General features: G+C 49.5%; 1 long non-coding RNA gene across 6 annotated transcripts; it reads right to left on the minus strand.

Moving 5' to 3' along the window:
• Nucleotides 1-13,146: 13,146 nt before the first annotated feature.
• Nucleotides 13,147-24,842, minus strand: LOC126500777 (uncharacterized). Of its 6 annotated transcripts, none has more exons than XR_007591429.1 (6): nt 23,538-24,842; nt 21,416-21,506; nt 20,951-21,060; nt 20,187-20,675; nt 16,784-19,567; nt 13,147-16,368 (listed from the first exon to the last, which is right to left on the minus strand). It is a non-coding gene; the product is annotated as an uncharacterized lncRNA (long non-coding RNA). The 6 variants fall into 6 exon arrangements; XR_007591430.1 differs by having other exon boundaries at nt 13,147-19,567; nt 20,187-20,416; nt 20,609-20,675; nt 23,538-23,670; XR_007591433.1 differs by lacking the exon at nt 20,951-21,060 and having other exon boundaries at nt 13,147-19,567; nt 20,187-20,416; nt 20,609-20,675; nt 23,538-23,670.
• Between the last annotated feature and the right edge of the window lie 414 nt (nt 24,843-25,256).

Here is a 25,256-nt window from a genome sequence, read left to right on the forward strand (position 1 = left end):
CAGAGATCCACCTACCTCTGCCTCCCAAGTGCTGGGATTAAAGGTGTGCGCCACCACCGCCCGGCTTTCTTTTTTATTTTTTTCATGATATTTATTGAGCTCTACATTTTTCTCTGCTCCCCTCCTTGCCTCTCCCCTCCCTCTTTCAATCCTCCCCCAAGGTCCCCATGCTCCCAATTTACTCAGGAGATCTTGTCTTTTTATACTTTCTACTTTCCATGTAGATTAGATCTATGTAAATCTCTCTTAGTGTCTGCATTGTTGTCTAAGTTCTCTGGGATTGTGGTTTGTAGGCTGGCTTTCTTTGCTTTATGTTTAAAAACCACCTATGAGTGAGTACATGTGATAATTGTCTTTCTGGGTCTGGGTTACCTCACTCAAAATAATGTTTTCTAGCTCCATTCATTTTCCTGCAAAATTCAAGCTGTCGTTATTTTTTTCTGCTGTGTAGTACTCCATTGTGAAGATATATATCTTAATAAATATTAAGAGAATAAACATGTGCTGTTTTAAAGTACTAATTTTGTAGCCTTTTTTGCTTTTAACAGCAGCAGCACTGAACTAACGCATAACTGTCTACTCAGTCTTTACCATGAAGTAGGCTAATGAACAAGGCAGACCCCACCTCCAGCCAGGTGAAGTTTATCTGCCACCTCCTGGGCTTTAAAAGTGTCTGGCAAATAGGACAGGGTAGTAGAGAAGACAAAGGGCACATTAAAAAGACTGGCAAAAAAATAAATTAAAAAAAAAACTCACCAGGATAAGTCTTCACACTTGCTAGGATAGCTATCGTCAAAGACAGTGGCAAGGATTGGTGGGGACTTGGAAAAACCGTGGTCCTTATACGCTGCTGGAGGGGCTGTGCAATGGGGTAGCCATCCTGGAAAGCGGCTTGGCTGTGTCTTAAAAAAACTGAGTGTAAATAACAGTATCTCAAAAACATATTCCCAGAAATAATGCCCAAGGAGCCAACCAAGATAACCGCACACACGTACCCAAGAGCATCTCCACGAATACACATGATTCATACACAATAGCTGTAGCCCATAATAGCGCAGATGCTCAACCATGAATAAAATGCAGTGTATGCAAGTGGCGTATTGCCCACAAGCTGAAAGGACAGATCGTTGATGTGCTACGGGGTGTGTAGGCCCACAGCATGCTGGCTGACAGAGGCTGTCTGCAGAAGACTGAGGACCTCATGATTCCATTTCATAAGAAATATGAAGATGCAGATCTAACCAGGCATGGTGGCACACGCCTGGAATCCCAGCTCTTGCAGTGGAGAGACAGGAGCATTGTGAGTTCGAGGCCGGCGGGAGAGACATACTAAACCACTGTCACAAAAAGGGTAAATCCTGAGACAGAAAGATGGGTGGCTGCCTGGGGCCAGAGGCGAGGTGTAGTAATAAGAGCGGCGGGGCTGCATCCCCGGCACCCGGCCACCCGCATGGCTAGCTTATGCCCGAAATAATTACACAGAAACTGTATTCTTTTAAACACTGCCTGGCCTGGCTAGTTCCAGTTTATTATTGGCTAGCTCTTACATATTGTTCTAACCCATTTCTAATATTCTGTGTAGCCCACGAGGTGGCTTACCAGAGAAGATCTTAACCTGCGTCTGTCTGGAGTGGGAGAATCATGGCGACTCCTCGACTAAGCTTCTTTCTCCCAGCATTCTCTTCTGTTTACTCCACCCACCTATGTTCTAACCAATAAAATGGGCCAAGGCAGTTTCTTTATTATAATTAACCAATGTCCTTCCTCCATCAGTGAGGCTAGGAATGGGGACAAGCTACGGTGGCCAGCAGGGGTCAGTCCAGGGTGCTGACTTTTAAAACCAGGTAGTGTGATGATTACACAACATGCTAGCAAGCCGGTCTTACTCTCTAGAAACTATACCGCAATAAAAAAATTTTTTTTGACACAGCCCAGTAAGGAGCCTCTTAGAAAATATTGCAAAATATTAAGTACAATAAGAAGTCAAACAAGTTGGGTTTCAGGAAAACTGTCCAACTCTTCTTTAGACTAACAAGGCAGCGGGTCCCCAGTCAGCAGCCCAATGGTGTCACACTATCTTTATTTTATTAATTTATTTGTGTATGTGTGTGTATTTCTGTTTGTGTGTGTGTGTGTGTGCGTGTGTGTGTGTGTGTGTGTGTGTGTGTGTGTTTTACTGGGAACCCAGGCCCTCCCACATATTAGGCAAGCACTGTTGTGCTGAACTACAACCCCAACATTTTTATTTATTAATTTATTTATTTTGAGACAGGGGTCTCACTATTGAATTGCCCAGACTAGGCTTGAATTGACCATCCTCCTACCTCAGCCTCTCAAGCGACTGGGATTACAGGCCTGGGTCACCAGGCTTGGCTTCATGGTGCCCTTTACACTCCCCAGAGCTATGGGGACAGAGCTGCCCATTGTCCACCCCCTGCCTTGGCGAGGGTCCCACCTGGAAGCCAGTACATGGCTCCCAGTGTCACAGCTCATGCTATAGCATGTCTAACCTGACGCCTGAACCTTCTCCAAGGGAGGCATGGGATCCCACCCTGGCTACAAGGCCTGGGTGTGTCCAGCTGGAGCAGTTGAGACACCATGCTTTCTCCTAAGGGGCTCTGTCCCCAGCCTACCGAGTTCCTGCCTAGCTGCGGTGGGCATCTAGGCTGCTCCCTGGAACAGTAAGGGTGAGGAGCTGGAGCAGGAAGCTCCTGGCACAAGGTCAGAGCACATAGTCTTTTATAGCCCTGTGTCTCCAGGGTCCTGGAGTCAGCTCATAGAGGAAATGTCCTCTGAGGGTTGAGTCACTGAATTGGACAGATGAGCAGGTAAACGGCAGACAGATGTCCCACTGTGCACAGGGGCAGCCCAAGAAGGTGATGAGTCAAGGGCCCTCCTCACCGAGGCCTGGGGAAGCCAGGAATGCAGCCACCCTGAGAGGCAGAGAATGCCCCAGAGATAATCAGTATAGGAAAATAGCTCTCCGGTGTGGGCCAAAGCCTCAGGCGATAAATTGCTTGTAACAGTCTCAAGTCTCACTGGATGAGATGATTTTCCTGGGCCTTCCTACTCTTCCCAGGTTGATGGAGTCTCTGGAAATCAAAGGCAGCTGTATCCCTTTTGGCAGACCTGATCATTAAGTAGATAAGGGACTTTCTAAGTAAGCCGCTCCTGGCTTCTGCTGATCCCCAAGCCAGCAGATAGGAGCACTGCATTTGGGGGTGACATTCCTTGGATTCCTTCAACAAGTAAAAGCCTTCCATTTGTAGAACAGGCCCTTACCTGTCACTGCAATGGTCCCACTTCCAGAAACCTGGGACCCTGGGTGAGTTCTTTTCTTCAATCTGTTTTACAAGTTTTTCCTCCTACAATGTTCGAAGAACGCAGGCCCCTGCAAGCTCGTGTGTCAGTCACCCGCCTGTGCGGCTCAACCAAACAAAAATAAAGATGTCACGGGCTGAGACCGCAGGCCTCTGGTCTCCTCTCCAGCAGTCCAGCGCAAAATGCTAAGTATAGGCGAAGGACAGAGTCATCCCCTTTTAAAATGTCAAGGAGACAGAAGGGTAGATTTAAAAAAGAAGACGTGTGTGTGTGTGTGTGTGTGTGTGTGTGCGCGCGCGTGTGTGTGTGTGTGTGTGTGTGTGTGTGCCTGTGTGTGTATGTGTGTGTGTGTGTGTGTACATGCGTTTCTTCTGTTTACGGTTGAGGGACATAGTTCTGACAGCAGGAGAACCCAGACAGGGACCAAAAGAGTCAAGACAGAATTCCTCCGTGGACCCAAAGGCACAGCTGAAGAAAATGCAACTGGAGCTGAAGGGAGAGCAATGGCCACGCTCACCTGCCCACCTGGAGCTCAAGGGAGAGCAATGGCCATGCTCACCTGCCCACCTGGAGCTCAAGGGAGACAGTTGATCTACCTGCCTGTGCAAGGCAGCAGCTTTCCTGTGTCTCAAGGGGTGCCATCCGGTGACCAGCAGAAACTCCCCGAAAGGAATGAAAGGGAGCTGTTCTATGCTAGACCCACTCAGATGTTCACATCAACTTTTTAAAAAAAGATTTATTTATTTATTTTTATTTAATGTACACTGGTGTTTCGCCTGTATATACTCTGTGTGAGGATGTTAGATCCCCTAGCTAGAATTATACACAGCTGTGAGCTGTCATGTGGGTGCTGGAAATTGAACCCAGGTCCTCTGGAGAAATAGCCAATGCTCGTAAACTGCTGAGCCATCTCTCCAGCCCTCCACATGAACTTTTCTGGTGCAGGTCCCAGCATAATTCTGTATCTGGTAAAACACAAGACAAATTCCAGTCACAAGAACCTGAGTAACAACTGTACACTCCAGCTCATTCCTGCCTCTCTGCTGTGATCAGCCAGGGGCACCATCCAATGGGCACGCTCCAAAACTAAGGCCTGTGAAAGACAGCCAGCGTGGCAAAGACTCTCTAGTATGTTACTTTGCCTTTTGTTCCAAATTCTAGGTCCTTCAGGGACTATGCTTGGGTGTTTGTGGCCAAAGACGTTAACATATGATCAGGAAGCTGACCTGCTCATTGAGTCCTGTAGAAAAATTCTAGTAATTCCTAAGCACACAAAAGGACGTGCTATCCAGTTCCCAAATCCACAAAGGGTCATGCTATCCAGTTCCCAAATCCACAAAGGGTCAAGCTATCCAGTTCCTAAGCACGCAGAGGGTCAAGCTATCTAGTTCCTAAGCACGCAGAGGGTTATGCTCTCCTGTTCCTAAGCACACAAAGGGTCAAGCTACCCAGGCCAGGAGAACCTGAGAGGGGCAAGCACAGCATCCCAGAATGCAACAGCAGCCAGTCTCATAGGGAAGGAATGGGTTTGTCTGGTCATTGCTCCTTGGCCCATCCCTTTTTCCACTATCTCTAGGCTGTTACTGAGGCTCAACCACTGCCCTTCTCCTCTCTTGCTGGTCTCCGTGTCAGTCCTTGAACACAGCAGGCACAGCGCTGCTGCTCCAGACTTCAGTGTCACCTAGAAGCCTTTCCCCAAAGGCTCTCTCCAAGTCTCTCATAGGCCCTCCTCCCTCACGGGCTGTGAAAAACTTAACTCAACCCTTACACTCGCCCTTGGTTCTCTGTGATTTTTCTTCATATGATCTATCAGTCCATCTTTTAATCCTTTATCTTGTCAGTCTGGCTACATTTAAGTCCACAAGGGAAGGGATTTGTGGTTTAGGGTTGCTATTGCATCTGCCGTGTCTAGAACAGCAACTAACCCACAATGGGAATGTAATTAGTGCATTGGGTAAATGGTGTTAGGAGGAAGCTTTTCCTCAGGCGAGTTGAGCATGGCTGTCAGGATGAGGACTAAGAAATGGGATGCTGTCCCTCAGAAATAGCATGGACCAGAGTAGGGCCCTGGCCTCTTCCTAACTGACTCAGTCCTGGCCCCATCACACCAAATTCTCCAAGCCTGACACTCCCACCAACATCCCAGACACCCAACCGTCCCTCTTGGGTACTCAGCCTTCTCACTGAGAGTAGTGGGCTGGTAAGACAGGCACAGTCGTTCCTTGAGAGTTAAAGTGTGACTAGAAAGTGTACACAACCTCCACAGCTTTTCTGGGAATGTTTTAGAAGAAGAACATCTCTTTTTTTATATTTATTTATTTATTTATTTATTTATTTATTTATTTATTTATTATGTATACAATAGTCTGTCTGTGTGTATGCCTGCAGGCCAGAAGAGGGCACCAGACCTCATTACAGATGGTTGTGAGCCACCATGTGGTCACTGGGAATTAAACTCAGAACCTTTGGAAGAGCAGGCAATGCTCTTAACCTCTGAGTCATTTCTCCAGCCCAGGAGAACATCTCTTGGTGGAGAAATTTGAAATCACTTTTAAAGAGTGCAAGACTAGACAGTACAGTTATGAGTCTGTCTTGTTGACTACCTTTTGAATATAGCTTCTTGTTTAAATTCTAGAGTACTTTTCTTTTTGTAGTGTGTGCATGCGAGTGTGTGTGTGTGTGTACATGCACATGTGTGTGGTCTGTGTGGTGTACCAGAGCACACATGTCGAGATCAGATGTCAACTCGTGAGGTCGGTTTTCTGCTTTCATCATGTAGGTCAGACTCAGCCCATCAGGTTTGGCAGTAAGTGCCTTTATCCACTGAGCCATCCCGCTGGCTCTTGAGACATGTGAGACATGAAACAAGCAGAAGGGAGGACTATCCTATCTGGGGAGGAGGAGGATTAGCACAATGGGCAGAAGGAGGGAGGAGGGCATTGGTAGAATGGGAGTACCAACCATGAAATATAAAGACATATATGCATAAAGGCATTATAATAAAATCCACTACTTTGTATGCTAACTTAAAAACTTAATCAAGAAACTTAATCAAAGTTACTTTGACTCACTGGTCCGAGCTCAAGATGCTATATCTGCTTATGGTCTTCCTGCTGGCAGAGTCCTGAGGTGGCATGGGACATCACAACTCTAGAGAAAGGATGTATCCTCCCACCTCTACGCGCTACAAGCCAACCAGCAATCTTTTGTTAATCCCCCCCAGTGTCGATTCTCGGACAATGTGAGTTTTCAGAGTGGACAAACGACAGCGTCTCTTGTTTTCAAGCATTGGAACTTAGCAGCTCTTGTCATTTCCTTACTTCCTTTTTTTCTTTCTTTCTTTGTTCTGTTTTATTTTAGTTTTTGAGACAGAGTTTCTCTGTGTAACCTTGGCTGTCCTAGAACAAGCTCAACAGACCAGACTGGCCTCAAATTCACAGAGATCCACCTGCCTCTGCCCCATGAGTGCTGTGATTAAAGGCTTGCACCACCACCACTGGCCTGGCAGTTCTTGTCATTTCTGTTGTGTGCAGGACTAGGGAGAGAGCCTGGGACCCTGTGCATGCTGAGAAGTGCTCAGTCACTGGATTTGGCTCCCAGCCCTCTGGTCAGCAGTTTAGTTTAGAGCAGTGTGGCACTGTTAAACTCCAGGCTCCTGGGTCCTCCACTGCACCCAGTATATTTTAAGAACTGAGTCTGCCTAACTGTTTTCTTCTCTCTGTTTTCTTATTGACTGGACAACTTTATTTATTTAAAATGAAGAAAAAAGACCTGCTTGTGTTTGTGTGTGCTATGGGTGTGGGACAATGGTCTTGTACCTTGTAAAGATTTGTCAGTTGTATTGATTTAATAAAATGCTGATTGGCCAGTTGCCAGGCAGGATGTATAAGTGGGGTGACCAGAACAGGAGAATTCTGGGAAAGAGGAAAGACTCAGTCTACAGTCATCACTCAGAAGCAGAGGAAGCAAGATGAGAATACCTCACTGATAAAGGTACCAAGCCATGTGGTTAACACAGAAAAGAATTATGGGTTAATGTAAGTTGTAAGAGTTAATAAGAAGCCTGAGCTAATAGACCAACCAGTTTATAAGTAATGTAAGCCTCTGTGTGTTTCTTTGGGCCAGGAAGGACAGAAACCTCTGTCAACATGCTATGATTATATGTGTGCGTTCACATGTCTGTGATTAAATGTGCAAGTGAGGTGCATGTGTGTATGCAGATGCATGTGAGGGTCAGGAGTCACTCTGCACCTTACATACTGAGGCAGGATCTCTCACTTGGACCCAAACCTTGCTGATTTGGCTAGCCAGGCTCTCTCTCCAGCTTGTCCCCAGGATCCCGACTCTGCCAACCTAGTGCAGGGAATAGTAGTGGGTCTCCATGCTGTGCGCCATTTACATGGGTAGTGGGGGTAAAAGTCAGGTCCTCACTAACACAGTAAGTACTTTCTCCACTGAGACATTTCCCAGCCCCTGAAATGAAAATTCTTATGTTCAGCAAAGTTCAGTGGTCATGACAGAGCACCCAGGCCTCTGCTCCCATAAGCACCTGGACACACGCTCTAGCACCAAGCAGATGGGCTGTTCTTGTGCCTGTGAGCCCAACAGTGAGCTCGGCTAGGAAGCCTGAGTTAGAAGGAGAAGGGTGATCCAAGCCTGTAACAGCAGCTGGCAGGCTGAAGCAGGAAGTTCACAGATTCTAAGCCAGCCCAGGAAGCAGAGTGAGACCCCACTACAAGCAAACAACCAAACAAACACAGAGAGAAATAACAGCTGAGAACCAAGTAAATGTTTGGGCAACTCCATATTCACAGTCTCCCCCAGAAACAGCTTTCTGCTCCATGTAACTGGTTTGTTCTAGCCGCTTGAGGCGCAGACACCCAAGGAAAGAGAAAGTCCCTGCTTCTGCGGTCGCTTCCCACACAGGTTGCAGTCAAAACAGTGTTGTTGTGTTTTAAAGTCTCAGTATGAGGCCAGGAACGATGATGCAATTAATCCTACTGGATGAGAATAGGACCATACCACGATTTTTGAGTACTGGCCAGGACGATGGACACTGATCAGGTCTAGGCCTGGGATTCCCAGAGAATGGCGCCAATTAGCTAGGTACTTACAAAGGCAAAACCCACAAGGCTGTGTCCTTCCTCCCTTTGTCCATCAGGGGCAGCACACATTCTGATATTCATCCTAACTACAGACCACGCACCTACAAGCACATCCTGTGCAGTAGGGACAACCTACCTTGTTTATAGATGTGAAAACACATGGCTTGTTATCTTACAGGAACAACAGCCCCCAGCAGTCCGGGAAGTTATCTCCCCTTGGGCTTACAGGTGAGAGGCATTTTTTGTTTTATAGCACAGTAATTAAAACTTAAAACATAGCCGGGCAGTGATGCTGCAAATCTGTCACCCCAGCACTCAGGAGGCAGAGGCAGGCAGATCTCTGTTTGAGGCCAGCCTGGTCTATAATTCAAGTTCCAGGGCAGTCAGCCAGAGCTATTGCACAGGTAAGTGCTGCCTCAAAAAAACCAAACAACAACAACAACAACAACAAAACTTCAGACATATCTTTAGCTCTCACAGTGCCCTTCGGGTGCCCAGGGGATTTAGAACGGGCTGGCAGAGACTGGGGAGGATTCTACCTGGCTTCTTTCTACTTGTTACATGCCAGCTTCAATGGCATGATCCCCAAACACTCGGTGAGGATCCGGGACACACACATTTTAGCTAAACTAGAACCCATTTCCTCCTCTCTCCCACTAGCTCCTCCCTCCCACCACCATTAACTTCAGAACATAGACTGAAGGGCAAAAGTTTGATTTGGCCCCCGTAGGATTCTCAGAAGTGCTGCTTTAAAGGAGTAGAAGGAGGATGGCAGAGGCTAAGGGGAGCCTCCCACTCTGCAGGAAGGGTGGTTGCCTGGTGAGTTACCTGTTGGATCCTCATTACCAGATGAACCAAAGAGCCAGAGCTGGAGACCCTAGTGTGTGCATTAACATTCCTCTCCCATTCAAAGTCCAGTCGCAGGAAATTCACAAGCTATTCTTCAATGGAACAAGTATTTCCTGAAGGCCCTACGCAGGAGCTGCTCAATGAGGGCCACTTAGCAACACACTGAGTGCCACAAGCAGACTCCTGGGGATGAATGGGGAAAACAAGTCACATGACAAGGTACCTCAGGACACTTGCATTCCCCAGACAGACAGACAACAAGAGGAAGTCACCAAGACTAACAAGGAAGTGCTCTGAATTATCTAGGCTGGTGTGGCCGCTGGCAGCCTGAGGCAGCCTCTGCTAGCTGAAGCAGGTTGTCTGGGCTAAGGAAGGGGCAGCCCAGAGAGGCCTGATGAGGGGACAACAAAGACAAACTTCAAACCTGTCCCTCTCAGACCTGGCCAGGGCGGCAGAAAACTGAAAACATCGACAGCTTCAGGTTCATGTCCAACGCAACTTGTCCCAGTCCTCTTGAGAAAGGTTCTCAGTGTCAACCTTTTGGGAGCCCCAGGCACGGGAGGAAGGACTGTGGATCTGAACCTTGTGTCCTGACCTTCTTGGATCGCTGGTGTTGGGATGGGAATCATCGATGGCCCCAGCAGGCTACTTCTCTCTAGTAGGGCTCTTCTGAAAATTAAGGTTACAGTGCCTAGCATGCAGCAAGGGTTCGGCCTGACTCAGATCTCACTCAGCTCTCTTCAGGGACCTGAAGTCCTTCAGGAGATGCACCTCATGGTAGGAGCAGGAAGACGTTGATGTCCTTAGTGACCTCCTCGATCATCCTGACCACACCACCCTTCTACCAGTCTATCTCGAAGATGACCAGCCACAATAGGGGCACCCTCTTCACCCCAATGTCTTGAGGAATCTCAAAAGAAGCTCAGTGCAGGTTGCTGACCTACAGACCGAGGTTGGAGGCCAGCTTCCCATCACGGTACACAGGGGCTTCTCACTCCTACCTCTCCACCTCTCACAGCTGAATTTAGGTTTCAGTTCTCCGAGAAGGGCAAAACAGATGCCTCTCCCGACAGAGGGTCATTCATCCACAACGCCCTTGCAGTCAGGGATGAGGGAGAGAACAAACACAGGACCTAAGTCAGCCTCACAGTGTCTCAAGGACAAATCCCACAGCCCCGTTCTGAGTCACATCCAGACTTGCCCAAGCTTGTGCAAGTATGTCCAAAAATGATAAAGACTAAACCTCAGCCGATTAGCAATATCCTGACGGAACTGCTGGTTGCCTAACCAATTAAGTATAAGATGACTGACTATCCCTGCAACTCCCCTGAGCCGTGCTTAAAAGAACGACCCCACATGGATGCTGGAATATTAATAAATGCTCTTTGCTCTTACATACTATTTGAGTCTGGGGTCTTCATTCAGTGTTTCCTCGGACCCTTACATTAGTTGGACCCCTCTACCTGGGGATCCTTACTCAGAGCCCGTGCAGCCCAGTTCATACTCACCTTCTTTCAAACCTAAGAGCCAGGCCAGACTTGGGGCCGGCTAGTTAATTTTACCTCGTCCTGATCAAGCACCTGCAGAAGCGATCGAGGGAGGAAGGATTTATTTCAGCTCAACGTTTCAGAAAGTCTATGTTTCTGGACCATTATAAGGGGACTACCAATGGCAGTAGCAGGGTGTGGCCAAGGAGAGGTTAGAATGACGTCAGACGGGAAGCAGAGAGAAGGAAGCTGAGTCGGGAACAGAGTGCAGTGAAGCCTCCAAAGGCACGCCTCCACCACGCTGTTCTCCAGCTAGCCTCTGAAGGACTGCCAGACTAGAATCCCTCCTACCCCTGCCGTCCTCTTTTCTGAACCCCTCTGCCCTGCACTGTGCCTCCTGTGAGACAGTGGGTTTAGATCCTCGGTTCCCACGGGAACCTGCTTGCAGGACACCATGGTATCAGGCATTGGTATCTTTACATTAGTTTAGTCCTTGTTTGAACTCTAACTTCATGAGCCTTAGAGTGGGATACTGGAACCTCACAATGACAGTGTTTCCAAGAACTCTAACACAACAAAGGCCCAGAGACCAGATGGAGAGGATACAGGGGAATTCTGGGGCGTTAATTGTACTGTCTCCTCAGGCTCCACCACTCTGAAGGTCAAGGTCACTCCTCCCTCCACACATCTCTCCTGGTCTTCTCTTTGGCAGAGAGCACACCTATTATCACGTATTGTGCCCAGTGCTCCCAAATCCATGCCTGTGCCCATGATGTCTCTGAACTCCCCACCAGGGGATCACACTGGCACGGTTTCTGCCCGGGTCTGTGAATTCCCCTTCCCACCCATGCTTCCCGCACTTCTGCCCAGAATTCCAGCACCGGTGCTGGCTGTGCCCTGAGTCACACTTGCTACCACTCCCCTCTTCCTCCATCCCACCACTGCCCGAGCCAGAGCTCCACTAGCCTCCCTGTGAGGACGGCCCACGTTCAGTCCGTGTTTGGGAGCAAGTGTGGGTGACTTTCCTGCATAGAAAAGATTAAGATTATTCAGAGACGATTGGAGGCTTTCTGAGGCTCCCGTGGGTACAGCTGAGCTCCGTTCCTCCCGCTCCTGCTCCTGACTTCATGCCTCTGCCACTGCTTTTAAAGATGCTGGAGAGGTAGCCATGGAAACAGAGGTGGTGAGTCACCAAATTAGAATGAACCTGCCCAGCTGCAATGTGAAGTCTCAGGGGAAGCTGATACTGAGATCAAATAGGGAAATTCTGTGCCTATAAGACATGGAGAACTGGGCAGTGGTGGCCCATGCCTTTAATTCCAGCACTTGGGAGGCAGAGGCAGGTGGATCTCTATAAATCTGAGGCCAACCTGGTCTATAGAACAAGTTCCAGGACAGGCTCCAAAGCTTCACAAACACACCCTGTCTTGAAAAACAAAACAAAAGCAAAAGACACAAAGACCCCGAGAATAACTATCAGAAAATCACCATGTGCTGAAGGTTTGAAACATGGGACTGTTTCCAGATGAGAACCCACAAGTGACTCACGGACTGGCACAGTGCTTGGGAGATTGTTAAGCAGATATTTCTATGAGTATTGGGCCAGGAGTGGATGGTGAACTTAATACTGCAGATGCCTAAGTCAACCATTTTAACACTGAATTATTGGTTGTGAGATAATAATTTGTGACAGGGTATGATGGCCAATACTTTAATCCCAGCACTCAAGAGTCAAAGACAGGAAGAATGTGGTTTTGAAGGCAGCCTACACCACAAAGCAAGTTCGAGGCTAGCCTGAGGTACGTGATGAACTGCCTCAAAAGCTCAGGTATGGTGGCTAGTTAGTATCAATCGATAGTATCTAAAAATGCATGAGAGAGGAGCCTCTGAGATTGCCCATGGGGGAGGTTGCTTGAGGACATGCCCACTAGGGGTGGCTCCATTCCCTAGGCTGGAATCTTAGCCTATCTGTGTGGAGAAGGGAGCATGGCACCAGCAGGCATCCACTGTCCTCTGCTTCCTGGCTATAGGGACAATGTGACCAACAGCCTCACGCTTCTGCTGCCTGCCTTGACTTCCCCGCCATGATGGACCACACCCTTGAACCGTGAGAAGAGCAAAGCCTCAACCTGCTTTTGTCAGAGTATTCTATCTCAATAACAGGAAACCAAGACAGTAGCGTCTAGTAGCTTAGAGGTAGAGCACTTGCCTAGCATGTATGGTATAAAAAATAATTTCCTAAAATTCTATGTAATTTTGACACTATCACCTTAAAAACTTTCTTTAGCTTTTTTCAACAGAAAAACATTAATATAAAGAATTATTAATAAATAAAATACTCTATTGACCAGCAATAATTATCAGTTTGAAGTATTTTATTTGGCAATATTTCAGTTTTTAAAGAGCTAAGGGTTAAACATTTTCACATTCTCTCCCTCCCTCCCCTCCTCACACACACATACACACTCACACACACGGGGGGGGGGGGACTGTAACTGGTGGCTCCAGTGTGACACTACCCAGTTCTTGAGCCCACAGATTAAGTCCAGACAGGTGTCCTCGTCAACAGATATTGCCAAAGATAGTCAGTGATTTTTTTTCTCTCTCCAGCTGGGCCAAGTTAGCAAACTTGCAAGATGCCTAAGAGAGGTCCAAAGTCAGAGTGTATCTGTTCACACCTACCTGCTTCCCGCTCCCCACACCAGCTCCCTATGCTCTGTCACCCCTTAGATGGCCTGCCAAGTCACTTGCTCCATGAATCTGCAGTGGTCAGCAGCTCCCTCTCCCAGACTTCTGTACAGAAAGTCAGAGACTTGTTAACCTAAACCTCTGCGTGACAAGGTTGGTCAAGTTGACACAGATGCCGGGAAAAGGACCAGTTCCTAGGACAAGTTCCCACAACTTCCAGTACAGGAATTGTCCAGTACAGGAATTGGGCAGAAAACGCCCACCAGACCATAGTCAATGACATTTAAAATAACAAACCTCTGGGAAAGAAACACATGGCCCATTTTCTGTAAACCTACTTGGTTAAAAAGAAGAGGGTGGGATATCAAAGGAGAGTTCGGGGCCAGGGTGGTGGTGTGAGGGGAAGGCGCTGTGGCTATGAACCACGTGGCGAGTTTAACAGGGGCTCGGAGGCACCTGGAAGGTCATCAAGGGATTTGAGTTAAGTTTACTATACATTCAAGAATGTGAACGAGGCCCAGCGTGGACCACCCCAGGCTCGAGGAGGAAGCATGGTCCTGCCCAGCGCCACGATGATTGAGAGGGACAAGGAGACCCACAGGCAGGCCTGCAGTGGTCTGCCCAGGGCTCCGAGGAGAAAACATGGGCAGATGGGCACTGTTGCCGTGACCAAATAGTGCTGGAGAGAGAGAGACAGAACGGCTCGTGTCCTGCGGACATCTGCGCATCTGAAGAGGTAAAGAGGTGCAGGATGGGCTGACGTGGGTGACGTGATGGCCACCCAGGGCCATGGTGATGTCTAGGCCTGGGCTACTGCCAGGGCCCATGCCTAGGTTCATGGGCCCCGATGTAGCCATGGTCTGTATTGATGTCTATGGCTACATACCACAGAAGGCTGCCAGGAGAGGGCTGAACAGAGTTGGTCCTGCTCCTCACAGGGTGTAACACTAGGGAGAACTGGGCCTGCCCCTCACTGGCTGAAGCACTCAGGAGAGAAGGTCCTACACGTTACTTGGGCAGCACCATAGAGCTGACCCCGCTCGCAAGGGCAGAGGTGAGCTGAGGGGAAGAGAATGGGAGTGTCGGTCCATGTGGTGAGGGAAGATGACTCCCCTCATCCCTCACCATCTGGAGCAGCTGGGGGACCTCACCCAACCCCTCATTAGGTACAGCACTCGAGAGAACAGGGCCTTGGGCCTTGCCTGGGCGGCCAGAGGTTTTGACCCTGTAGACAGGGGTACAGGTGAGCCAGCCCTGAGTGTGTGAGGAACATAGCTGGTACTGCCTCCCTGTCTGCAGTGTGGGATGGGGGCAAGGGAAAGATGCCCTCCCCTCTAGCCCTTAACACCTCCAGCTGGCAAGGGAGCTGACCCTTCCCTTTGCCAGCTCCAGCACTTGAGGAAGCAGTCCCTGCACCTCATCGGGGCAGCACAGCAGAGCTGACCTTGTTGATGGGCAGAGGTGGAGGTTTGGGGGGAGTGAGCCAGCCCAAGAATCTGAGCGTGAGAGATCTGGCCCCACTCCTCACCTGCCAAATGGTGGCATGGGGCATGGGTAGGGGAGAGATGCTCTCCCCCTCCCGAAGCCTTGCACAGGACAGCACAGGAGAGCCGACCTTGTTGGTGGAAGTGTGGGTGAGCCAGCCCAAAGTTGTGAGCTTGGAAGATCTGGCCCCGCCGTCATCTGCCATATGATGGTGTGGGTGGGGGAGAGATGCCCACCCCTACCCCGGCTGTCTGTGGCAGGTGGGAGAACTGTCCCTGCTCTTACCAGCTGTAAGAGAGGTCCCTGCCCAACTGGTCCTGAAGGCGTAGGTATGGGAGACTGACTCCGAGGACTCTGAGAACTGGACCTGCCCCTTGCTCATTGCCCCAAAGAGTGAACAAGCCAGGACAATGCCGGAGGACTCACCCTGATGGTGAGGACAGAGCAGCTGGAAGACTGGCAGACCCTGCAACTACCCAGGCTCATAACCAGGGCTGTGAGTTGGCCCACCCCCAAATCCACCCCATCTATATCTGCTGGAGCATTGAAGGAGCCAGCTCTGCAGACCCAGAGGTGCAGGATCTCCACAATACAGAACAAGAACAAGATATCCAAGAGGAGTCCCAGTGGGGGCCTAGCACTGATAGTGTAGTAGAAGCCAGAGGCCTCTAAGCAGACCCATCTCAATAAACACTCACAAGTAAAGATGTATGGGCGAGACTGTTCACTGTGTGGCTCACTGCATTGCGCTACAGCTTCCGTGACGAGATATTTTTCCCCCTTGTTTTCTTTATTTTTTATTTTATTTTATTTTATTTTGGGGGGAAGGTTGCAAGGCACAGAGTGAATACAAAGGGGCAGGGAAACAAATGGAATCGAGATGCCTGATGTGAAAGACACAAGGAACAAACAAAAAGTTTAAAAAAGAACGTGAATGCCCATTTTGTCCCCAGTACCGGGTTGTTCCCCGGGTGACCCTGTCCTGCCACCCTTGCAGCTGGTCTCAGGAAAGCTCAAACTTCTGCCCTCTTCTCAAGCCCTGTGTTAGATACAGTTCTGGAAGGCGGGGGCAGGGGGAGCTGCGGTCTGACCTTTCTGTCTTGGAGGACAGTGCTTATCCAGACTTCAACCATAAAGACGGCAGGTTCCTATTCAGGGAGCGTTGAGAGCTCAGGAACAGGCCTTCACTTAGTGTCCAGCAAGACAAATGTCTGGAGAAGGACGGCAATACAGGTTCAGGTCCATCCAGCACCCCGATTCTGGCTGGAGCTGAGGCCAATGTCTGTCAGGGGTGACAGAGCCAGATCCACACCAGAACTGTTGGTGGAGAAGAGACACAGCCGCTAAAATGCAGATTCTTGGGACGGTGAGAAGCCTTGGTGGGTTTAGGTGCTTACTACTAACTATGACAACCTGAGGTCAATTCCCAAGACCTATAGGATGAAAGAAGAAAACCAACTTTGAAAATTGCCCTCTGACCTCAATATGCTCTCCATGGCGCACACACACACACCACACATACATACACACCATATATATAAATATATACATATATTACATATACAATACATTATATATAAATTTTGTATATATACATTATAATGTATACATTCCCCTAAAGTCTCTGGAGCTTTGGTGACAGGATTATTTATACCCCCCAGCAGGACTTTGGACAGAAAAAGCGTATTCCTCGGCCCTCGGAGACTAGCAGCAATGCTTGGGCAGGATCCACACTGCACACTGCTCTCTGTGCAATGCTGCCCCTGTTTACACTCCTGCAACGGCACCCAAGAATCCTTCACTAAGCCCTGCTGGTCCTGTACCATGCTGCTCACCCCAAGGACTCACCTTCCAGAAGGAAACCCTACAGAGGCAGAGGCCTTGGGAGCCCTTGCTGGGGGGTGGCAGGAGGAGAGGACACATAACTAATTCTGTGCCCTGACCCTGATGATCTGACTTCGGGAGAGTGTGCTGTGGCTGCCGATCCAGGCACAGCCGGCTGGATTCACTTCAAGGCAGTGGACGACCCGCCTTCCTTACACTCTGGCCCAGGCCCAGGCTTGGCTAGAAGAATGCTCCGCGCTATCTCTCCCCAGGCTCAGACACAGATCACCAGATCGCGACAGTCAGGATGAGCTTCTCTGGGCAAGAGACAGCTCGTCTCCAAGACGCCTTGCTGTCCTTTCTCTTTAGATGACATTCCCAAATAAGGTAGGTGTTGAAGCCACAAAACAGAAAAAGGTTAAATCCACGGTGAAGCCGTGACCTCACAGCCACACGATATTTTCTGAATTTGCTTAATCTCTTTTCATTATTAGCATTATTGTTAGTATTAGTTTGGCAGAGGTCATTTGAGTTTGGCTCTCCGAGTGCTGTCTGGAAAAAGTCCAGCCCGCACACCAGGCTGCCCAGGCAGGCTCTCGGCTGCTGGGGACGGAAACGGGCATTGTGGACGTGGCCGCATCGCTAGGATTCCTTGTTGCAGACTTCTCTGACCTTCTGAGTCAAGCAATCTGCCGAGACCAGTCCCCTCATCTACCCAGAGGCCGCTCAGGAAATGCTTGACTCGCGCTCCGGGACTCCTGTGCCAAACAACAGAGATAGCGATCTGGCTCCGAACAATTGCCTCTGTAAGCAACACACTTCTGACTGCAGAAGCTGGGCCGACCGGAACAAGGCCCGGTCCTGCCGGCAGCCCGCCCCCGTGTGGTGCGCCAGGTGATGCCTGGGGAGCCAACCTGGAAAGTCTGTCTGTTGACAGCAAACAGAATGAGCGAGGCGCAGTCTGCCAGAACTGGCCACTAACCAGATTTCTTCGTGGGATTACATTATGAGAGAATTGTTGCAAATTTTTTTTTAACGTGGCTGGCTTAATGAGATATTCAAATGATGATCTGCGGCCTTCAGTGTAAACAAAGGCAAGCTCTTAGAACCAGCACTGACCACAGAAGGAAGGTCAGCAATTGGAGCAGAGAACTCTCAGGGAAGGGTGTCAGGTTCGAGGTCAGCCTCAGAGGATAACAGGCCAAAGGTCCTGAATCCAGAAGGACTTCCCACATACTGTTAAGGGATTTGGAGTGTGAGAGGGGGGGTATATCTTAGGATACTGATGGTAGAGGAAAGGCTGTGTGTCTGTCTAGCCCCTAGACTACCTGGGTGTCTTGCTTCCTATAACTGTTAATTCACGGCGGAGTCATGGCCCAGAACTGGTCTACCTTCCCTCACCTGTCCCCCTGGCCTGCTCCCTCACTTTATTCAGGCCTCAGCACAAACGCCACCGTCTTAGGAAAGCCTGTGTTGACCCATTACCCCATCTGAACGCAAGGCGCTGGCCCTGCTTCATTTCCCAGCGCCACACACGCTACTGTGCCCATGACATTTTGTATTGCCTACGCCTGAAGTAACCATCCTGGCAGGAGCAAAGATGTTCTGTTTCATTTACTTGTTTACTTATTTTGGGATAGGGTCTTCTGCATCCCACGCTGGCCTCAAACTCTCTGAAGAAAACCTCGAACCTCTGACCCGCCTGCCTCTCTACCTCCAAAGTTACAGGCACACGCCACCACACCCGCCTTGTACTATCTGCAAGGCTGTGGATTGAACCTGCGGCCTCCTGCATACCGCACAAGCACTCTACAAGCTGAGTTCCGCCTCCAGCCCCTTGCTGGTGAAGATATTTGTGCACCCCCTTGTCTATCAGACTGTTGAAATAATGGAACCCGTGAAATTGGGATCCCACAAGATTGTCATGCTGGGAGAAAGAAAAGGATGAAGGCAGAGAGGACCTTGTGTCCTGGAGTGAGATTTCACACACCCCTGAGGACTCACCAGGCCACCTGGCAGGAGATGGGTCAGTGGTGTGTGGAACTGACCTCGCCAGGGACTGTTCAGTAACGCGTACCTCTGGTCCTCTTTTTAAACCTGAACTTCACTGTCAGGACCCCAAGTAGATCTGGGGGCTAAGGGACCTCATATTTGTCCCTCTTCCCAGTGTGCCCTCACCGAATAAATCTTTCTCTACTTCTCACTGTTCTTCACCTCAATAATTGGCCTACTGAGGCAGAGTGGCCAAGCCTCCATTGCTGGGCTGCCAGAGCCCAGGTTCTGACCAGAACAGCTCTGGGAAGAAAAGCCGCCTCCTAGCTGAAATGCCAAGAGCAAGAACGTGCATTTTTCACTCACAGCTGGGTCCCATTTTGAAAATGCTTGATAAAGTCTAGGAAATGTTCATTGAATGAGTGAAGGAGAATCTACAGTTATGGTTGACTCAAACACCGAGCCCCATCATTTCACTGAGTTAGTGATGGACTCGCCCAAAAGGTATGAGAAAGAATATGCCAAGCGTGGAACGAAGGTTGTCTCGTGTAGAACCAAGAACTACAGCTTGTTTCTTGCACTTTTCAGTGAAAATAGGCCAATACACCATGTTGGGGGACCGGGCTGCGATTCCGATTTATAGCCACAAGATGGCACCCTTGCTCAGAGTCTTTACTCTGGAAAGCAGGCGAGTATCAGAAAATTCTCATTCCTCTTCCTCCTCCTCCTTCTTTCTCCTCTCTTCCCTTATCTTCTTCCTTCTCTTTTCTTCAGTAGTCTTCAGCAGCGCACGGAGAGCAAGCTTTTCCCGAAACTCTGAGAAGGAAGATATCAAGCAGGATTCTTCGCCCCAGGCAGTACTTGGCTCAAGACGCCTGACAGGAAAGACTGGACCCATAAATTTTATCTTCCCTGCTGTCCCCTGCCTGTCTGGCAGCATGAGGACCTTCAGGGTAATAGACCTCCCTCCCCTGGCCTTGTCCTCCACTACGAACCCCCAAACAGTCTCTGGGCAGTGCCTACCCTCAGGTCTGATTCTGAGAAACGATCAGCAGAGAGAGAGAGAGAGAGAGAGAGAGAGAGACAGAGACAGAGACAGAGACAGAGACAGACAGAGACAGACAGAGACAGACAGAGACAGACACAGAGACACAGAGAGAGAGACACAGAGAGAGAGACACAGAGAGAGAGAGAGACACACAGAGAGAGACAGAGAGACAGAGAGAGAGAGAGAGAGAGAGAGAGAGGTCTCCCCTTGGGGTTCTGTGGCCTTTGCTCCCTATTGGCCTAAGGAAAAACCATGTGGCCCTGAGCCTGTGGATTTTTTTGTGATATTTTGTATTTGGGGTCAAATTCCCAGGGATGGGGTGGGCTGCATTATGGGATCTGGTTTGCGGAAACAAGAAGACAAAGGGAAAGTCAGGGATTTTCCAACCTGACTGGGACCTGGCCTGCAGAAAGGTGGGCGGTACTGTCCAGCAGGCTTCCTCTTGTTTTCAGAAGGCCTTGTGCAAAGCAAACAGCCGGGGGCTTCTCTTTCCCGGGTCCTTATCTACAGAGCTCTGAGTGCCTGGGTTTTGGAGGCTGCCACCTGGTTCTAGCCCTCTGGGCCTAGCTGTTCGTGGTCCTCAGGAGCGGAAGCCAGTAGTCGCCTCTAAACTGAGACTGGGAAAAAGAAAATGAACCACGCCCATAGGAATTATGGGTGCTCCCCACCTCAGGTCCACTTCCCCTCTTAGCCTGCCGCAGCCACTCTGCAGGAAATGGTGGGAAGTGCTCACGCTAGGAGGTCATGCAGGGTGACAATTAGCACGATTATCAGAAATCATTCATTTCTGAGGCCCAGGAGTGACTCACGGGCTCTGATGTGCAGAGATGAAAGGAAGGTGTTCATGGCTGAGACACAAGCCTTCCCTTCTCCGCCCTGCCATCATAAATATACAAATATAATTAATATATAAATATATAAAGGCATCACTCTGCTGCCCATCCTCTGCCCCAACTGTCTCTGTACTGAACTGAACACCCATCTCCCTCTCTCTACTCTCTTCATCCTCCAAACAGCTCAAGCCATTCCCTGCTGGATCTCAGAGACCAGCTGTCACGTGTCATGGAGGGAGGGGTTCAAAGCCCAAGTCCCCAGACAAGGCACAGGCTGGTCTAGGGTGGGCTTGGAGCTAGCTCTCCCTGGGAACGTACCATTCTTATTCTGTTCGAGCATGTCTCTCAGTGCTTGGGCAAGCTGGAAACCTGGCTGTCGTTTAGAGCTCTGGGACCTCAAGAGAACTTTTAAGCCTCCATTTCCCAGTCTATAAAATATGGATAATAATAGCAGCAAGTCTGACTTATGAGAAGGACAAGATAAAATATGTAGTGTTCAGCACCAAGCCTCTTACAAAACAAGGCCAGGAGCTCTGTCCATGCCTCAGAATTCTTGTGTTATTTCCAAGAACTTGGGGATGCAGTACAAACTGTTCTGTGAGGCCTCTTCAGTGAAGATGCGGCCCTCCCCACACACCCCCAGGACTCAAGACTGATACTGTTACAGGAACCAAATGGCTCGGAAGATAGGGTGAGTGGCCCTAGCTGTTTCTCACTTCTGCCTCTGTGGGCTCTCTGGACCAGGTCAGACTGGGTTGTCGGGCGCACTTAAGAATGACTTACCACATCTCTGCCTTCTACTCCTTGGATCCAACAATAGCTTTCTGGCTGTCACTGTGGAAATGTCTCTGAAGCTGTCTGCAGGACGCCAGGTCTAGATGGATAGACGGACAGACAGATAGGCAGAAAGATAGTAATCCAAGTAGGCCTCATCAGGCTAAAGCCCTGGGGACAGTTGGGAGTTCTCGTCAGCCTCTTGATGCACATATTTTAGATGGGTGGATGATAGGTCCCTGGGGCTGTCCCTATCTCTAAAAAAAAAAAAAAAAAAAACACCGGCCTTAATAGGTGCTTTTCCTTAATAGGTGCTTTTCTTTTTATGGGGTCCAAGTGTGTCTTAGTGACCTTCCTATTTCTGTGATAAGACACCATGACCAAGGCAGCTTATAGAAGAAAGGGTTTATTTAGGGCTCACAGCTTTAGAGAATTAGAATCTTGGACCATCATGGCAGGAAGCACAGAAGCATGCTGGAGCCATAGTCAAGAGCTTACATATTGAGACACAGGCACAAAACAGAGAGAGCTAACCCGGAATGGCAAACTCAAAACCTAGTGATGCACCTCCCCCAACAAGGCCACAGCTACTAATTCCTTCCCAACACTTCCACCAACTGGAGACGGAGTATTCGGATATAAGAGCTATGGGGCCCTTCTCATTCACACCACCACAGAGTGAGGCCATCAGACGCTCCTTGCTCTGGTATGTTCACTAAGTTTGGGGCCTAGTTTTCATGATAAGCTTTTAATATACTCATGAGAACATATGTCCCCAAACTACTTATAATTAGATACGCTTCTATGTGGCACCTTTTTTGTTTGTACAAATGAATTATTGGTCAGCGCCTGAGAGTTGGTTCAAGAAAGGTTTTGGCATTTCTGTGCACCCATGAGATGCAGGCGTGCACCGCTTCTGACTTTCCACTCAGAATGGAGTTAACTGCTGCTGTGTAAAAATGCTGCCACTTAAGCAAGACACAGCCTGGAGGTTACTGCTTCATACAACTCGGATCAGGTACCACCTAACCTTCGTAAAAGAATCACGTGGACCCCCCAGGGGCCTGGAAGATGAGTTCCTGAGCTCTTCCCTCCTTGGAAGGTGATATTCTTTAGATGTGGGTCCTTAGCCTGAAGCAAAATACATAGAAACCTGTCCAGCCTCTAGGGCCTGGACAAGAAACAGTGCCCCCATGGCACTAAGTGGGTTCCAGTTCAACCAAGCCACTCACTCCCTATGTAAACTTGGGAAGTTGCCTGAACATTGCCCCTGACAGCCTCATCTGCAAACAAAGGCACTAATAGCATCTTCTCTGTAGAGATGACTTCAGGACTAAATGTCTTCACACTGGAATCCTTAGAGCAGAGCCAGGCACACAGCAAATCAACAAACACTCAAGTTAATAGGAGCTACCAGGAAGCAGGGTCTTCTCCAAGCACAGGTATCCAGGTCATGGCCAAAGGTGCTTCCATGGGTTCTTGACCATCTGCACAGGAGGACTAGGGTGGAGGTGAGGTGTGGGCTTAGGGGGTGGAGCTTAAGGTGGGGGGCGCGGGGGTTGGGGGAACTGACAGGCTTGTGTGTCCCCAGGGTCCTTCTCGGAGAGGCTGTTCTGGTGACCAGGGCCAGAGAGAAAACCCAGTGCAGAGACTCTGGGTCTCTCCGTCTCAGCCTCTGGGGATTGCTCTTTCAAGAATATTGGAGAAGAAAAAAAATTCCCCTCCCAATTTAGATTGGAGTCGGGGCCTGTGAACAAGCTGGCCTTAAATAGCAGAAAAGTCAAAGCCTCCACGTATGTGCAAAGACCGAAAGGTCTGCCTATGCACAAACTATACGAAAGAGTCGGCTTTGGAAAGCGGAAATGGCACATTTACATAATCGGTTTTGCACTGCCCTGGTGCCCAGACTGCAGGCCTCTGGGCAGGCGGCAGGTGTGGTGCTCCGATTTATCAGATAAGCGCTGTGAGCATTTCTTTCTACATCTGCAGTCGGGACCTCAGTCTGAGGGAAGGAGGGAGTAAGTTTGGGGAGCCCTAATACTTCCTATCTGGCAGAGGCTCCAGAGCAGAAGCCTCCCCAAACAAAAAACTGAAAGCCGCTGGGCACTGCCAAATGTCCCGGATGACTTACTGGTTCCGTGCGATAAATCACCCTCCAGCGTAGCCGCTCAAACAAACAGAAACCCCGCATTCATCATCTCCCACAGATCCAAGCGGCAGGAATCTGGAAGCAGTTCAGTTGGGTGGTTCCGGTTCAGGGATCCTCCTGGAATTGTGGTCAAGATGTTGAACTGTCTGACAGCACGTGAGGGCTCCATGGGGCCAGAGGAACTCAGTCGTGATGGTTCCGCACGTGGAGTTGGCAGGAGCGTCCCTCCCTCATCACATAGGCCCTGAGGTGGTTGCGCGAACTCTCCACGGAAGCTGGCCTCCTCCACAGGGAGGACCTCAAGCAGGAAGCGAGACAGATGCTATCTCTGAGCCAGGCTCCACAGTGCATCCCAGAACATCTGCTGTTTTGGGGGTCATGCATCACGGAAGGAGATGATACCAGAACCTAAGTCTAGGAGTCGGGGCTCCACCTTGAAGGTTGGCACCTACAGCCTTCACTCTCCCCGTGCCAGCCTATCTCTGCCAGGTGTGCAGAGACCCTCAGAGCCGGGGAGAGTGAGATTTGGGGCACCCTCTGCTGCCCCACCTGCCTCAGTGAACAACACACCCACTAACCTGGACCTTCAGCAGTGGTGGGTTGGAGGCCCAGGTAAGAGCATAGCTTCTGGGCCACCTATGTCGCTATGTTGATGTTATGCTTCCTAGCACGCACAGAGTAATGGGTGTGATCCCCCGCACCACAGAAACTGGGCATGGTGCCTCACCCCTATAATCCTAACACTAGGGATGTGGAGGTATGAGGATTGGAAGTTTAAGGCCACCCTGGACCACTGGAAGACACTGGCTCAGAATAATAAATAAAAATAAACAGAAAGCTGTTCTACCACTACCTTGTCATAGGGAGGCTGGGAAATAAGACGTTCACACCCAAACCCCGGTCAATCAGGAAATGTGCCTCTGTAAATGGCGGCCCAGGCTTTCAAGACCGAGGACTAGGGGACCTGAGGAAATTCTGCTGGCTTCAAAGAGAAGACAGTGCCTAAATTCTCACACCCAAGGCTCTTCCAGATCCCAGATCCTGATATGTGGATGACTTCTGGCATCTCCATGCTCTCCTGGCCCGACCGGAATCATCTGCTCTTCTTGCTGTGGAATCACTTCCCTGCTGTTCCTGTCCAGGTGCATCCATGAGTCTGCCGGACTCACCCTGCACCCCTAGGTCTCCTGACCCAGCTAGCGGAAGTCAGGTTAATGGCAGGTAGGAACCATAAAGCTGCAACCCGTGGAAATCTCCTTTCACCCCTCCGTTTCTCCAAGGACACAAGACAGGGACTCAAGCAAGTCAAGGCTGTGCATAGAGAGACCCTGACTGAGACCAGCGATTCGAGAATAACAGACAAGGTTAAAGATTGCAGAATCGAACCATAGGCTTTCCCTGGAGCTGCCCAAGGCCACCTCCCACAGCCCAGTCCCCCCATTATGGCCTCTCTGTCTCCTCTGATCAGGCCCTGGCTGGAGCTTTCTCCTCTTGCCACACACATTAAATATTAACTTGGCTCTTGTTTTGGTTTAGCGTTCTGTTTGTGCTTACAGTAAATTAACCTTCCTGCTGGGGGTTAAGGCGTTCGGGTCCTTATTTGTATAGGCAGGACTCACTTTTTAAATTCCTTCCCTCAATGCGTAATCTTATATTCCTCTCCTTCCCTCAGAAGTCATTCCTGTGATTTTTGTGTCCCAC

Source organism: Alexandromys fortis, unplaced genomic scaffold (genome assembly GCF_014885135.2).
Source record: "Alexandromys fortis isolate MF-2015 unplaced genomic scaffold, M_Fortis_MF-2015_v1.1 scaffold_7, whole genome shotgun sequence".
Lineage (NCBI taxonomy): Eukaryota > Metazoa > Chordata > Mammalia > Rodentia > Cricetidae > Alexandromys > Alexandromys fortis.